Source organism: Argopecten irradians, chromosome 4, assembly GCF_041381155.1.
Source record: "Argopecten irradians isolate NY chromosome 4, Ai_NY, whole genome shotgun sequence".
NCBI classification, from domain to species: Eukaryota; Metazoa; Mollusca; class Bivalvia; order Pectinida; family Pectinidae; genus Argopecten; species Argopecten irradians.
The window spans coordinates 33903408-33913589 of NC_091137.1; positions in this window are offsets into that span (position 1 = coordinate 33903408).

A 10182-nucleotide genomic window follows, 5' to 3' on the forward strand; every position below is an offset into this window, starting at 1 on the left:
AGGGTTGACGATGTTTACAATTAATATTGTTCACTTCAGGAGTTTTTTTTCTGATAAAATAGTTTAATCTTAATATTTATATTAATTTATCTGTTATAACATATAATTGACAATATGAAAAAAACTATTTGCACCCCAACACAGATTTCTATTGACTGTAAAAAAATGGAAAAAATATATATAAATTAAAATAAAAGGCGCCCTATATGGTGATGAATCGAGCCTTCGGATTACAGTGCGGAGACTTAATTGCAAGACTATGCATTACTAACACGTGTAATGCCTTAAAATATTCACAAAAATCAGAACATATCCAAATTGTATGGTTCAATTGTTCTTTCAGAATACTTATTGAATAAAATATACATCTGTTCTTTCATTCAGTGAATTTTGAATTGAACCACAATTCATCAAGGTATAGCATTTTAAGCATCATAAAACTTTTGTTAGTAATCAAGATGTTATCTTTCTTTATGTTGTTAATTCAAGAGAATTTTCCCTGTTACAAAATAATCTAGACGCCAATATTAAATCTTAATTTAAATAACAATGTAAATAACACATAACAAAATCGAGAATTTTTAGTTTCCCCATCTGAAGTGAAAATCGCGAATAAGTTACCGGTGACAATAATAGGCAAAACAGCAATACCACGATATTGCAAATAAATGTAAACTTAAGTTATATCCAGCAATAATAAAACTAAAGCAAAGTTTTCCTTTTGTATTATATCTTGGTCACAAGCCATAATAAAATTTGAATTCTGTTGACAATTTCAACTTACGACTCTTTAGACTGCAAGGCTTTCGGTTTATCAGGCTATTGGACTATCGGGTCGATAACATGCATGTCTTCATAGCTGGGCTGGAAGTGGTCATCTCCTAATGAAAATATGCATAATGCATAACGTACAATGTATCTCAATAATGCACTGGAGGGAACCTTACCTAGCTAACTGACCGTTGTTAACGTGGTACCATTAGTCTACGACTACTATTGACATGCATTAAGTGTATTCAGGTAATTGGCTTTCCACGCTTACTGTTAAATGAATATGAAATAATGATTTGTAAAGTATATAAAGGCTTTGTGTAAAATCTTAAGTAATATATTTATGTAGAACTCGCTACCAAAACCGATAAAAGTAAGATGACTAAACTTGGAAGTTACCTGTCAACATCTATGAATTGACAAATACATCGGAGACTAAAGGTTTTACAAAGCGGTCCTCATGTGTAATTTTACCCACGTGTGGACTGTGGCATCAACAACACCAAATTAACAGATTCTCCTGGTATAATCATTCACCCGTGTGTATGACAAACCTGATAAATTACTGTTTATTAACTAACTAATAGAAAGGCTATTTTTCAGGATATATAAAGAAAAGTTATTATTCAGGATTATATATTTGGTAGAAATTTATTGAGCAAAGAGATTAGATATCAGTTTATGGGAAAATGGAAAGTTCTTGTTGCCAATATATTTAATTTATGTTAAGTAATAAGTTTGACTGGAACTACATAATCAAAGGAATGCTGAATTACAACGTACAACGTAATAAGTTTTTGAAATATGCATTATGGGCTTAATAGGTACAGGTATAAAGAAAACACAAATGATTTTAATTGATTTAAAGGGAGGTCACTCCTGCAAACAGCCATAAAAATGCATATATTTTTTGTAGTAAAAACGTAGTAAAAAAGGTCACGTGCTTATACCCCATTCATGTCATTTGCCAGAATATACAATTGTATTATGGGTAACTAGTGATCACGTGATTGTCAGTTTACTCCCAAATATGGTGATAGTGTGCTTGCCATTTCTTCGGAAAAATTGGTTTATTTGAAAATATCTAGACTCCTAAATGGTATTAATATTGCATGCATATCATTTTGACTTGCACATATGTACTGTTTTAGTATAAATAATGAACAAAAATGAGCTATAAAACTGCCATTTCACGTCTTGTAAATAAATGATATAATGCGAATCGATCAATTCAATAGGTCTAACCGTCTAATCTAGGATCAGCGAAGATCGGCTACTCCCGGCTGAATTCGTAGAATTCTAAATTTATATTTATATACATAATTACCTTCTTTAGGTTTCAGAACAGATACATATAACACAGAGAAAATAAGATCTTTGTCAAAAGGCCAAATTATATATACTAAATACCAGGTCAGAGAAATCACTATATACATTTGAAAGTAAACACATACTCATGTGATCACTTGTTACCCATAATACAATTCCATATTACTGATTTCGGCCAATGGCATGAATGAGGTACATGTAAGCACAGGGACCTGGCACGAAAAATTTTAACCAATAGTATACATATATTTATCCTGCAACTGTCCCACATACTGACCGATAACTACTGCCGGGATAAACTTGTGCTTTATCCGTCAATACGATATGCTTTATCCGTCAATACGATCACGTGAATTTGTTCCATATCTGACGGCACTTTTTCTAACTTGACCCAGAACTTGAACCTTCCGGTGAATGAAACGTCATTCAGTCCCGCTAAAACGTGACGTCACATTCACCGAAATGACGTCATTTTTACGATATCGAAAATCTCGTATGGCGGTGCCGTCTTTTTCTTGGCTCATGACAAAGGTATGTATTGTTAAGTAATTCTTTAATGGGTATTTATTGTTATTTGAGTATTTTCATTTTCTTTTAGTGAGATATCACACTGAATAGAATTATGGTGACTGTTTGTGAATGCGCTTATTTATTTCCCACGGCAGTAAAAAGGAGTGCACTCTCATTCGGTTAAGTGAATGAATCTTTACCTCCGCATCAAAGAATTGTCTCGCTTCGAGCGAAACAAAGTAAGGAACTGTCAATTTGCTTTCGTTTTGAATGCCATAATGGTTGCAGGATAAACAGAATACACGGTTAGTATCTTACAATACAAGGTTTATTTTGGTGCTCGACACGGAAAGCCGAGATGACTCGGCAAAGCCTCGTCATCTCGGCTTTCCTAAGTCTCGCACCAAAATAAACCTTGTATTGTAAGATACTAACCGTGTATTCTCTATATATTATAGTATCAAGGGTATGAACTCGGCGGTCGAGAAAAACGGACCTATTTTTTTTTAAACCGTGATTATTTTAATAAATGGGTTCTATACGACATTGACGGATATCTTACCTTAAAGAGAAATAATTTATCTTTCCATTGAATGCTTGAGGAACAAAATTGGCCAAGTATTGACGAAGTTATGGCTTGATGAATCGGGAAATTTACGAAAATATATGCTAGGTAGACATTTCCCTGTCCGGTCGAAATGTCGTCTCGGCTCTAATGGGTACCTCAAAAACCAAGCCAAAATCACAAAATCTACGCTTGTGGTGGTAAACAGTACCCATAACTGTGTTCATCCACAATCTCCTTTGGAGGTGTCATGACCCGTACTTTGTAGAAACTCCATTTAAACATCGTGTAGCTCACTTACTTTAACCGTCACCGCCATGTTCATTTTTCTCTCGGAACGCTTCTCGACTTTACATATCGTGACTACATTATGCAAATTATGTTATGTTGTGCTTATGTGTAAATCTGAGAATCTCATACATGTGTACACATACTGAGGAAAATGATGTGCATGCACCGGCTTATGTGATGTGCTTACATGGTAGCTTCACGCCTGGTAAATATGCTTCGGTAGGTTCCGAACGAATATGTATCATTTTGTTGGGTCACACTTAATAACGACAACAAACGACAACAAACGACAACACGTTAAATACAAGGAAAAGTTAGTGACAACACAGGATATGTTATTCAGTACATTAAAATGAATATTTCTACCAAGTTTTATGAAGATTGGAGCAAAAATGAAGGAATTAGAGCGATTTGAATATTCTGAAATCGGCCGCTGGTCAACGATAGATCGAGTGACAAGAGGTTTGCCGTACGGTATACCGACAACACATTGTAACATCGAAAATGTTTTGAAAACCTAACGACAACAGAACATATGTTTTTTTGTCATACTATAATGCATCTATGTACAAAATTTCATTAAGATTGGAATAAAAATGAAGACTTTATACCTGTTTTAATGTTACGAGATCGGCGACTGGTCAGGTTTACTACCGACAACAGATCGACGACTCACACACACACCTGTACACGCGTTTGTACGAGTGCATGGGGTCTCGATACTGTTTGTCTAAACCATTGTTGTTTAAACATCATTATAGTCGGTGTAGAACTCTCGGCCATACTCAATACACGAATATGTTTCCAGACCCTACGAACGGACGTGGTTCTTCTCAGGGTCCTTTATATGTTGGTGTAGCTAATCTATTTAGTTTTTTTTTGTGTATTTTTAGCTGCGTAAATATTTTTTTATATTAATTCACTATTTTATTTACGCGGTAACTTTGACTTTATTTAATACGTTTTATTTGAAAGATTAAGTTTTAATATCTTGAATCCCGTCCTGCGGGCACACAAGATTTCGCTTGCGTATCTTAAGTTTTAATTTCGGGAAGCTTACAAATATTACGTTTATTTAACACTTTTTATTACTGAACTTACATATTTCATTTATTGAAAGATTTTTACTGACACATACATACGTATAATTCATTTGAAAAGTATTAGAAGGTAAACGAATTTTAACTGTTACAACATCTTGAATCCCGTCCTGCGGGCATACAAGATTTCGGAAACATATCGTAAAATGTCCAACTGATTATTTCGCAAAACGTATCGTTTAAAGTCTAACTGTTTAAGAGAAACACAATCCTTAAATATCTTGAATCCCGTCCTGCGGGCACACAAGATTTCGCTAAGACATTTTTTCAGACCAATATGTACCCATACGTTCACCATACATATCGTCGATTTTGCTTGATACTGAATCAAATTCTTTGATAGTATCCGAATTGATCAGTCCATCCTCGCCAAAGATAGACGACATTATCGGCGCTTTTTCTTTGTCGTTCATTCATGCTCTCGAAAATATACGCAAATATTTTATACAAAAATGTACAATAAAAAAAAATAAACATATAATAGTGTATTTCTTAAGATAACATATGGGAAGTATATATAAACACCATATGTTTACATAACAATAAATACAATCGCGAACTGTAATCACACACTGATAATATACACACGTGTGTGCTTCTTCTATATGTAGGCCTATACTGTATGCAAGCCGTCGGTCTACTGAGAATTTCAATGATCATTACTCATTCAAATCTTCATCAAAAGTCATTACACTTGACATGAATTACTTTCTTTAGATATAGGTTATATATATTATTATTTGCGGTAACATTACTGCGTAATTTCGTAAAATATTTTGTGTTGTCGGTCGGATCTAGATCTGTACATGTAAGCTTGGCTTACACACATGTATACACTCTGCGTCTCTTCATATTTGAAATCGTCATTACTCCGGTATTTTTACTCCAATCTTAATGAAATTTTGTACAGATATGCATTATGGTATGAAAAACAACATATCTTATGTTGTCATTAGGTTTTTGTAATATTTTTAATGCTATGATGTGTTGTCGGTAATACTGAACATACACACTCACGATATAAACCTGACCAGTCGCCGATCTTGTAACATTAAAACAGGTATCAAGTCTTCATTTTTATTCCAATCTTAATGAAATTTTGTACATAGATGCATTATAGTATGACAAAAAACATATCTTCTGTTGTCGTTAGGTTTTCAAAACATTTTCGATGTTACAATGTGTTGTCAGTATACCGTACGGCAAACCTCTTGTCACTCGATCTATCGTTGACCAGCGGCCGATTTCAGAATATTCAAATCGCTCTAATTCCTTCATTTTTGCTCCAATCTTCGTAAAACTTGGTAGAAATATTCATTTTAATGTACCGAATAACATATCCTGTGTTGTCACTAAATTTTCCTTGTATTTAACGTGTTGTCGTTTGTTGTCGTTTCTTGTCGTTTGTTGTCGTTATTAAGTGTGACCGATTTTGTTTGTCAGAAATAATCTTCATAGATTGAAAGGTCTCGAGGCCCTCTACCAATATTGTGAATTTCATGGCCCTGGGGTCTCGGAATTTTCCCCAGGGGAGAGGGTCGAATTTACCATAGTTTATATAATACATTTATGAGCATTATTTGCTCAATTTTCATAGGAAATGTAACAGATGTAATGGAATCAAATACTCTTCATAGATTAAAAGGTTAAATTGATACTTCATCACTGACTGATTTCATGGGCCTGATGGGCCAATATATGGTGCTTATATACAGTGTATGTCTTTAATTAAATCAGAAAAAAAACATGACTGACAGATGGCTATGTTTTTTTTTTTTTATTACTCCTATATGGACTTCATTTTTAGTTTTCCCATGTTATAAAATATTTCCAAGAGGAAAGAAAAAGGTAAAGAAGTACAGAAATAGAGAAAAGTTCCATCTTTTATTGGCATGATTTACATCAGTAAGTAGTGGGTACTAAGTTCATTAAAATTTAATGTGCAACTGCAGGGGCGTAGGAAGAAAAAGAGTCCTCCTGCATATTTTTCGTTCTTCATTTTGGAAAATTTTGCCGCTTTGCGGCACATTTCCTAAGACGTTCAATCACGTAATGTTCAAACCTTTAATACTGAAAATTCAATACACATGAAGTAGACTAAAATGTCCATCATGGGATTCCACTATTTCAAAAATGTTTCTTAAAAATATAAATTTTTTATATATGTCTTAGTAAGACAATTAAATTACCACGTTAAGAACGCTTTAAAATCCTCAAAATGCATCTTTAAAACTCATCTCGGACATTCTAAATCGAAATATTTTTTTTTCTGGCTGAGACCCCCAGACCCCCCAAACACCAAAATCTCGCGCATTCGGCGCTCGCAAAATCATTAAAATACATCGTAAAACTCATCTCAGCCATTCTAAATCGTAATTTTTCTACCGAGTGAGACCCCCGAACCCCAAAACACCAAAATCTCGACCCTTCGACGCCATTTACATTAATTTCCTGTCAGCGTCACCATTGTATATAGATGTGAATGTGTACATTATATCTAATAATTTATGAAAAAATGTATATAAAGTTATAATGGTTGTGTGTTGAATTAATCTCCTCCTGTGGAAGTGAAGTCTCAAGTGACCTGTTGCAATTGTCTTTTGGCCAGCATCATCCAGTGTCTGTTGTAAACAATTTTAAAACAATACATGGACACGATATTGGGCCATAGCATGCTGGGATGAAGGGATACAAAGTTTGTTTAAATCAATGATCTTGACCTATGTGCCAAGTCACAGGGCTGAGACATATTTATTATTTGTTTAAAAGCAAAACATTATCTATAACTGTGCATATTGGAATTCAGGTGACTGTTAGACATATATATCCTTATTGCCTTCTGCACATTCTTAACTCTCATCCATTTGTAAACGATTCAAATTCTAACAAACTTCTTCTCCACAACATGTTTTTTCTCAGTTTACAGCAAGTACAGAAACAACAACAATAAAATTACAATCATGAATATTTTGTTATTGATATTATTTTTTGCTCACCTGGCCGGTGAGCTTATGTCATAGCGCGGCGTCGTCGTCCGTCCGTCTGTCCGTCAACATTTCCTTTAAAATCGCTACTAGTCATAGAGTTCTGCATGGATTGTAACGAAATTTGGTCACAAACATCCTTGAGGGAGGAGGAAAAGAACTTGTATAAAATTTGGCTCTGAACCCCCCGGGGGCAGGAGGGGCATGACCCAATAGGGGAAATAGAGGTAAATCCTATAAATCGCTACTTGTCCTAGAGTTCTGCATGGATTGTAACCAAATTTGGCCACAAACATCCTTGGGGGAAGGTGAACAGAACTTGTATAAATTTTGGCTCTGAACCCCCCCGGGGGCAGGAGGGGCGGGGCCCAATAGGGGAAATAGAGGTAAATCCTATCAATTGCTACTTGTCCTAGAGTTCTGCATGGATTATAACCAAATTTGGCCACAAACATCCTTGGGGGAAGGGGAACAGAACTTATATAAATTTTGGCTCTGATCCCCCAGGGGCAGGAAGGGCGGGGGCCCAATATGGGAAATAGAGGTAAATCCTTTAAATTGCTACTAGTCATAGAGTTCTACATGGATTGTAACAAAATTTGGCCACAAACATCCTTGGGGGAAGGGGAACAGAACTTGTATAAATTTTGGCTCTGGCCACCCCGGGAGCAGGAGGGGTGGGGCCCAATAGGGGAAGTAGAGGCAAATCCTTTAAATCGGTACTAGTCATAGAGTTCTGCATGGATTGTAACCAAATTTGGCCACAAACATCCTTGGGAAAAGGGGAACAGTACTTTAAATATATTTTATATATACTTTAACTATAAATTTTGGCTCTGACCCCCCGGGGGCAGGAGGGGTGGGGCCCAATAGGGGAATTAGAGGTAAATATTCAAATTCCTTCAGAAAAGAAACAATGAACCAGTATATTCACAACAGTACTTGGCATTACAAACCAGGTGAGCGATACAGGCCCTCTGGGCCTCTTGTTTTTCAAATTAAATTCATCCACATATTTGATTAATATATTTAATATGCATTCATTTTTTAATTAAAAACAATGAAAAAAAACTTCATATATCAAAGCAAATGTACTTGTTTTGTCATTTGCTATGATATAGTTATACCAATGCGATTTGGCTGAAACTTGCATGAAATGATACTGACATGGTCCCGACAAAGTGTTGTTATTTTTTGGGTCAATCTTAAATCCAAGATGGCCGCTACAGCCGCCATCTTGAAATCACATTTTGAACTTCTTCCCAAGTTCTACTGGTGCGATTTGGCTGAAACTTGCATGAAATGATCCTTACATGGTCCCGACAAAGTGTTGTTTATTTTTTCAGGTCAATCCGAACTCCAAGATGGCCGCCACAGCCGCCATCTTGAAAAAACATTTTGAACTTCTTCTCAGGTTTAACAGGTGCGATTTGGCTGAAACTTCCATGAAATGACCTGACATGGTCTTGAAAAAGTGTTGTTATTTTTTCAGGTCAATCCGAACTCCAAGATGGCTGCCACAGCCGCCATCTTGAAAAAACATTTTGAACTTCTTCTCAAGTTCATCCGTTACAATTTAGTTGAAACTTGCACGAAATGATCCTGACATGGTCCTGACAAGTTTTTTTTTTTCTTTTTTTTTTGGTTGATCTTAAATCCAAGATGGCCGCCACAGCCGCCATCTTGAAAACACATTTTGAACTTCTTCTCAAGTTCAATCGGTGCGATTTGGCTGAAACTTGCGTGAAATGAACCTGACATGGTCCCGACAAAGTGTTGTAATTTTTCTGGTCGATCTGAACTCGAAGATGGCCGCCACAGCCGCCATCTAGAGAACACATTTTGAACTTCTTCTCAAGTTCAACCGGTACGATTTGGCTGAAACTTGCATGAAATGATTCTGACATGGTCCCGATCAAGTGTTGTTACATCTCTGGTGATCTGTAGCCCACCCCCCAAAAAAGAAACAGTAATTTGGTATTTTTGAAAAAGTTTCCCTGGAAACAGAAAAAAAACACCTCACATGGAAGGTCCCCAATAGCAAAAGGCACAACTATGGCGCTTGTTTGATATATCCAGAAAATGTCCTGGAGCTATGTGAACGGTTTTGGAGTTATAGTCTGAAAACAAAAGGAAACAGTAATTTGGTATTTTTGACAAAGTTTCCATGGTAATGGAAAAAAATCCAAAAATGGAAAGTCCGCAATAGCAAAAGGCACAATTAACTAGGGCTTTTGTCTGATATATGCAGAAAGTTTCAATGAACTGCATTAAATGGCTTTTAAGTTATAGCCCAGAAAAGAATCTCGGACAGACTAACAGATGGAGCCCAATTTAAAATCCCCAACAAACGCATTTCGCAGGGGATAAAAAATTAAACCAGTTAACACATCTGCAGGTCACCAGAAATGACCTTGCAAGATTTAATAGCGATCTGACATATAGTTTTAGAGAAAATGGTCGGACCAAGGAAAAAGAAGAACCAGAAAAAGAAGAAGAAGAAGAATAAGAAACAGAGCAAACACAATAAATTATCTGTCCAATCCTCAACATTTACATACCATTCCATACCCTATATAACATCAACAAACCACAGAAATTCCATACATTTATTACCTCATTTTGAAGAAAA